Here is a 7,500-nt window from a genome sequence, read left to right as displayed (position 1 = left end):
CGACCTTTCGGCCTAGGAAGACACGCTGATTCCTTCAGTGTAGCGCGCGTGCGGCCCAGAACATCTAAGGGCATCACAGACCTGTTATTGCTCAATCTCGTGCGGCTAGAAGCCGCCTGTCCCTCTAAGAAGAAAAGTAATCGCTGACAGCACGAAGGATGTCACGCGACTAGTTAGCAGGCTAGAGTCTCGTTCGTTATCGGAATTAACCAGACAAATCGCTCCACCAACTAAGAACGGCCATGCACCACCACCCACCGAATCAAGAAAGAGCTATCAATCTGTCAATCCTTCCGGTGTCCGGGCCTGGTGAGGTTTCCCGTGTTGAGTCAAATTAAGCCGCAGGCTCCACTCCTGGTGGTGCCCTTCCGTCAATTCCTTTAAGTTTCAGCTTTGCAACCATACTTCCCCCGGAACCCAAAAGCTTTGGTTTCCCGGAGGCTGCCCGCCGAGTCATCGGAGGAACTGCGGCGGATCGCTGGCTGGCATCGTTTATGGTTAGAACTAGGGCGGTATCTGATCGCCTTCGAACCTCTAACTTTCGTTCTTGATTAATGAAAACATACTTGGCAAATGCTTTCGCTTCTGTTCGTCTTGCGACGATCCAAGAATTTCACCTCTAACGTCGCAATACGAATGCCCCCGCCTGTCCCTATTAATCATTACCTCGGGTTCCGAAAACCAACAAAATAGAACCGAGGTCCTATTCCATTATTCCATGCACACAGTATTCAGGCGGGCTTGCCTGCTTTAAGCACTCTAATTTGTTCAAAGTAAACGTGCCGGCCCACCGAGACACTCACTCAAGAGCACCCTGGTAGGATTGCAACGGGGTCCGCCTCGGGACGCACGAGCACGCACGAGGCGCGTCGCACGCCTTCAGCTCGCCCCACCGGCAGGACGTCCCACGATACATGCCAGTTAAACACCGACGGGCGGTGAACCAACAGCGTGGGACACAAATCCAACTACGAGCTTTTTAACCGCAACAACTTTAATATACGCTATTGGAGCTGGAATTACCGCGGCTGCTGGCACCAGACTTGCCCTCCAATAGATACTCGTTAAAGGATTTAAAGTGTACTCATTCCGATTACGGGGCCTCGGATGAGTCCCGTATCGTTATTTTTCGTCACTACCTCCCCGTGCCGGGAGTGGGTAATTTGCGCGCCTGCTGCCTTCCTTGGATGTGGTAGCCGTTTCTCAGGCTCCCTCTCCGGAATCGAACCCTGATTCCCCGTTACCCGTTACAACCATGGTAGGCGCAGAACCTACCATCGACAGTTGATAAGGCAGACATTTGAAAGATGCGTCGCCGGTACGAGGACCGTGCGATCAGCCCAAAGTTATTCAGAGTCACCAAGGCAAACGGACCGGACGAGCCGACCGATTGGTTTTGATCTAATAAAAGCGTCCCTTCCATCTCTGGTCGGGACTCTGTTTGCATGTATTAGCTCTAGAATTACCACAGTTATCCAAGTAACGTGGGTACGATCTAAGGAACCATAACTGATTTAATGAGCCATTCGCGGTTTCACCTTAATGCGGCTTGTACTGAGACATGCATGGCTTAATCTTTGAGACAAGCATATGACTACTGGCAGGATCAACCAGGGAGCTGCGTCAACTAGAGCTGAGCAGCCGGCCGCCCGGGAGTGTGTCCCGGGGGCCCGCGCGAACACGCAAGCGTCCGCTCAATTATTCTGCAAACAGGAGGAGGCTGAGCTCCCCTGCACGATACACCTCGAAACCCTCTCAGGTCCCGGCGGCGCGCAGCGCCGTCCTAAGTACTTGGTCGGGTTCGAGAGAGGCGCAATCGCCCGGAGTTTGGCGAGTAGACGCTTTAGGTGCGACCACCCGTGCTCCCAACTGAGCTTGCCGCTGCCGACAGAGGCCCGGGAGCGTGCTGTCGTGGCATTGCCGGCGGGAGACAACACGCGCCACCTACGGTGGCCGGCAGCTCCAACGCCAGCGCCACAGAAGGACAAAAGCCCCACTTGGGTGCCGAAGCGAACTCTCCCAGCACAGCGCACGCGCCAACACGTCCGCACAGCTGCGATACAAACCACCTGCGAGAACCGCAGAGGCGACCGAGCAGCAGACGGCGTCGCGGCGCCGAGCGCCGGGCGGCGGCGCATCCTCAGCGCACACAGTCCTCAATCGGACCAGCACACTGCAGATGTCCACCGCGCTTCGCACCGGGCCCGCGAGGACCTACTTTGGCCGCACGGCGCCGCGTGCAGGGTGCGCCGGCGCGCAGCTGCGCCGCCTGCCGCCTCCGTCGGCCGGCGCGCCTGCCACTGGCCGCCCCCACCAGCCGGCTGTAGCGCGTGCGCCCACGCACCGCGCGGCCAGCACGCCGGGAGGCCCCCCCTCACCGGCCGGGGACGGTCCCACCCAGCCACCGCCGCGTATCGCTTCACACCCACATGCCATTCACGTTCGTGGGCATGGTGGGTATCGCTGAAACAACCGGTTGGTAGCTCAACCGATCGTCGCCATCACTGATTCACCTCTAGCGAGAACAACCGCACCACAACGGTTTACCAGTTGTTCATTTGCGTAACGTCACCAGCAAACGTAGACGTCCATCGCCATTTGCAAATTCAACGATTGTTGCATGCCTGTGTCAGGTGTCACGACACACTATGTCTGCCCACATACACGCAACAACATGTGCACGCTTCGCGAACACGTGGAAGGTGGCCCCCGTACGTATGCGATGTCCATTGCGCGAACGACTGTCAACCGGCCTCTGTCGCATGTCGCAGATGTGGAACGCAGTGCACCATGCTGTCACGGTGTGTGAGAAGAGACGACTACGTCTGACAACACGCGCCACTACATCAACAGACGGCTCATGCTGATCGCCATCCAGGGCATACCACACTGCAATCCGGCTCTTATAGGGAGACGACACATAGCTGAGTGCACAACAGTTGGACCGCATGGTTCGCCGTTGTTGGCGCAGTCGTTGTACGGTCACATGTACCACGATGTATCATTCAGTACATGAGGACCAATGTGCAGTACAGTGTGTGATTTGGACGTACAACATCAGCGGACAGTTGACACAGGCCGTACCACAGCGTAGGCTAAGTGCTTCGCCATGCGAATGCCAATGAACAACTGCGAAGGGCATTGAGCATGTACGTCCTGCTGCCATCCACATTACAGTGTATCGCTGCAAGGTGTTTAACATGAAGCGATACACTGGGGACCAGGCAGTGCGAGTAGCAAACTATATTGCGGGGGTTGCAGTTAGGCAACACTACACTAATTTAACGCGTCGTATGACAATTACAGAGCGGGTTAAGGCCCAACGTGTGTTGGGTTAAGGCCCAACGTGTGTTGGGTTAAGGCCCAACGTGTGTTGGGTTAAGGCCCAACGTGTGTTGGGTTAAGGCCCAACGTGTGTTGGGTTAAGGCCCAACGTGTGTTGGGTTAAGGCCCAACGTGTGTTGGGTTAAGGCCCAACGTGTGTTGGGTTAAGGCCCAACGTGTGTTGGGTTAAGGCCCAACGTGTGTTGGGTTAAGGCCCAACGTGTGTTGGGTTAAGGCCCAACGTGTGTTGGGTTAAGGCCCAACGTGTGTTGGGTTAAGGCCCAACGTGTGTTGGGTTAAGGCCCAACGTGTGTTGGGTTAAGGCCCAACGTGGGTTGGGTTAAGGCGCAACGTGGGTTGGGTTAAGGCCCAACGTGGGTTGGGTTAAGGCGCAACGTGGGTTGGGTTAAGGCGCAACGTGGGTTGGGTTAAGGCGCAACGTGGGTTAGGTTAAGGCGCAACGTGGGTTAGGTTAAGGCGCAACGTGGGTTAGGTTAAGGCGCAATATAGGTTAGGTTAAGGCGCAATATAGGTTAGGTTAAGGCGCAATATAGGTTAGGTTAAGGCGCAATATAGGTTAGGTTAAGGCGCAATATAGGTTAGGTTAAGGCGCAATATAGGTTAGGTTAAGGCGCAACGTAGGTTAGGTTAAGGCGCAACATAGGTTAGGTTAAGGCGCAACATAGGTTAGGTTAAGGCGCAACATGGGTTAGGTTAAGGCGCAATATAGGTTAGGTTAAGGCACAATATGGGTTAGGTTAAGGCACAATATGGGTTAGGTTAAGGCACAATATGGGTTAGGTTAAGGCACAATATGGGTTAGGTTAAGGCACAATATGGGTTAGGTTAAGGCACAATATGGGTTAGGTTAAGGCACAATATGGGTTAGGTTAAGGCACAATATGGGTTAGGTTAAGGCACAATATGGGTTAGGTTAAGGCACAATATGGGTTAGGTTAAGGCACAATATGGGTTAGGTTAAGGCACAATATGGGTTAGGTTAAGGCACAATATGGGTTAGGTTAAGGCACAATATGGGTTAGGTTAAGGCACAATATGGGTTAGGTTAAGGCACAATATGGGTTAGGTTAAGGCACAATATGGGTTAGGTTAAGGCACAATATGGGTTAGGTTAAGGCACAATATGGGTTAGGTTAAGGCACAATATGGGTTAGGTTAAGGCACAATATGGGTTAGGTTAAGGCACAATATGGGTTAGGTTAAGGCACAATATGGGTTAGGTTAAGGCACAATATGGGTTAGGTTAAGGCACAATATGGGTTAGGTTAAGGCACAATATGGGTTAGGTTAAGGCACAATATGGGTTAGGTTAAGGCACAATATGGGTTAGGTTAAGGCACAATATGGGTTAGGTTAAGGCACAATATGGGTTAGGTTAAGGCACAATATGGGTTAGGTTAAGGCACAATGTGGGTTAGGTTAAGGCACAACGTGGGTTAGGTTAAGGCACAACGTGGGTTAGGTTAAGGCACAACGTGGGTTAGGTTAAGGCACAACGTGGGTTAGGTTAAGGCACAACGTGGGTTAGGTTAAGGCACAACGTGGGTTAGGTTAAGGCACAACGTGGGTTAGGTTAAGGCACAACGTGGGTTAGGTTAAGGCACAACGTGGGTTAGGTTAAGGCACAATACGGGTTAGGTTAAGGCACAATACGGGTTAGGTTAAGGCACAATACGGGTTAGGTTAAGGCACAATACGGGTTAGGTTAAGGCACAATACGGGTTAGGTTAAGGCACAATACGGGTTAGGTTAAGGCACAATACGGGTTAGGTTAAGGCACAATACGGGTTAGGTTAAGGCACAATACGGGTTAGGTTAAGGCACAATACGGGTTAGGTTAAGGCACAATACGGGTTAGGTTAAGGCACAATACGGGTTAGGTTAAGGCACAATACGGGTTAGGTTAAGGCACAATACGGGTTAGGTTAAGGTACAATACGGGTTAGGTTAAGGCACAATACGGGTTAGGTTAAGGCACAATACGGGTTAGGTTAAGGCACAATACGGGTTAGGTTAAGGCACAATATGGGTTAGGTTAAGGCACAATATGGGTTAGGTTAAGGCACAATATGGGTTAGGTTAAGGCACAATATGGGTTAGGTTAAGGCACAATATGGGTTAGGTTAAGGCACAATATGGGTTAGGTTAAGGCACAATATGGGTTAGGTTAAGGCACAATATGGGTTAGGTTAAGGCACAATATGGGTTAGGTTAAGGCACAATATGGGTTAGGTTAAGGCACAATATGGGTTAGGTTAAGGCACAATATGGGTTAGGTTAAGGCACAATATGGGTTAGGTTAAGGCACAATATGGGTTAGGTTAAGGCACAATATGGGTTAGGTTAAGGCACAACGTGGGTTAGGTTAAGGCACAACGTGGGTTAGGTTAAGGCACAACGTGGGTTAGGTTAAGGCACAACGTGGGTTAGGTTAAGGCACAACGTGGGTTAGGTTAAGGCACAACGTGGGTTAGGTTAAGGCACAACGTGGGTTAGGTTAAGGCACAACGTGGGTTAGGTTAAGGCACAACGTGGGTTAGGTTAAGGCACAACGTGGGTTAGGTTAAGGCACAATACGGGTTAGGTTAAGGCACAATACGGGTTAGGTTAAGGCACAATACGGGTTAGGTTAAGGCACAATACGGGTTAGGTTAAGGCACAATACGGGTTAGGTTAAGGCACAATACGGGTTAGGTTAAGGCACAATACGGGTTAGGTTAAGGCACAATACGGGTTAGGTTAAGGCACAATACGGGTTAGGTTAAGGCACAACGTGGGTTAGGTTAAGGCACAACGTGGGTTAGGTTAAGGCACAACGTGGGTTAGGTTAAGGCACAACGTGGGTTAGGTTAAGGCACAACGTGGGTTAGGTTAAGGCACAACGTGGGTTAGGTTAAGGCACAACGTGGGTTAGGTTAAGGCACAATACGGGTTAGGTTAAGGCACAATACGGGTTAGGTTAAGGCACAATACGGGTTAGGTTAAGGCACAATACGGGTTAGGTTAAGGCACAATACGGGTTAGGTTAAGGGACAATACGGGTTAGGTTAAGGCACAATACGGGTTAGGTTAAGGCACAATACGGGTTAGGTTAAGGCACAATACGGGTTAGGTTAAGGTACACATTGTTGTAAGGAAAGGTGTTTTGGGGGGGGGGGGGGCCGGTTTGTTGATTGTGATTATCGTAAGTAAATGACTGCGGCATCATCTGATTTGCCACGTCAGGGTGCACCTTTGGCTCATAACAGGCGGCGCTCTGATTCCATGCTTGTGGCAGACCTGTGTCTTTCATTCCTGCCATTGTTTGTGTGCTGTGACAGGAGGCAGTATTGTGATGTTGGGTGTACCCCTGTGTAGGACATGTGTGGGTGTTGGTGGCTTAGCTGAGCAATGGTGGTTGTCGGAAGGGTGGGATATTCTGTTTTGTGAGTGGACCTCCCGGTCTGGTTATGATAGTGTGGATAGTCTAATGTGGCGGAGAGGATGCACTGGGTGTTGTTCCATGCTGGTGCTTACATATTGTCTCTGTGCCTGTTACAGGCAGAGAGTAGTGCGTGATAAGAGTGTCTGGCTGACGTGTGGTTGTGATTGTGAGCAGAGTCTTTCAGCATGTATACGGACAGTTGTATACATTATCTGTATTTTGATGGCTCTATCTATTACTAATCAGCGCCGTGTATACGTTTCATCCGGTTCCAGTCGAAACTGTTGTATCTCTGTACATTAGTGACACGGCGAGGCCGCCATGTAGTTACTCGTCTCGGCAGCTTCCACCGGTGTATGGCAAATGATTATAAGGAATCAGTCTAGTCGTCAATACCGATAGTGTGACGTCACATGTCTGGGGTGGGGGACGCTGCGCCCTTCCGGTGGGTCATGGCCTAGAAAGACTCTTCCCACGCAGGGGGGCTTGGACTGTCATTGACTCTTCCGAGTAATATACTTGCCGTACGTTTTTGCGACTGCGAGTGCAACGCTCACCGGTACCGACATGGATGGAGCGCCTCCTAGCTGACCGCTGAGCATCTGCATTCGTACAGAGAGCAACGCGATCGCGTCTGTAGCTCGTAAGTGGTACAGCTCGCAGCTCATGTATAGGGACAGCGGGAATGTCGCATATTGGACATAACTCTTCATGAAACGCACGTTATAGGG

The 7,500-nt window shown here is 51.3% G+C and overlaps 1 non-coding gene across 1 annotated transcript in view; it reads right to left on the bottom strand.

Annotated features, from left to right (window-relative positions):
- The window catches only part of LOC124567811, a 1,910-nt gene extending 293 nt beyond the window's left edge, over positions 1 to 1,617 (bottom strand). Inside the window, exon 1 of the ribosomal RNA XR_006970972.1 lies at positions 1 to 1,617. This exon is cut by the window's left edge and continues 293 nt beyond it. This is a non-coding gene — a ribosomal RNA (small subunit ribosomal RNA).
- Between the last annotated feature and the right edge of the window lie 5,883 nt (positions 1,618 to 7,500).

Source organism: Schistocerca americana, unplaced genomic scaffold (genome assembly GCF_021461395.2).
Source record: "Schistocerca americana isolate TAMUIC-IGC-003095 unplaced genomic scaffold, iqSchAmer2.1 HiC_scaffold_141, whole genome shotgun sequence".
NCBI lineage: Eukaryota > Metazoa > Arthropoda > Insecta > Orthoptera > Acrididae > Schistocerca > Schistocerca americana.
Note: the sequence above shows the minus strand (reverse complement) of the source record. Positions and strands in the feature narration are given on the sequence as shown.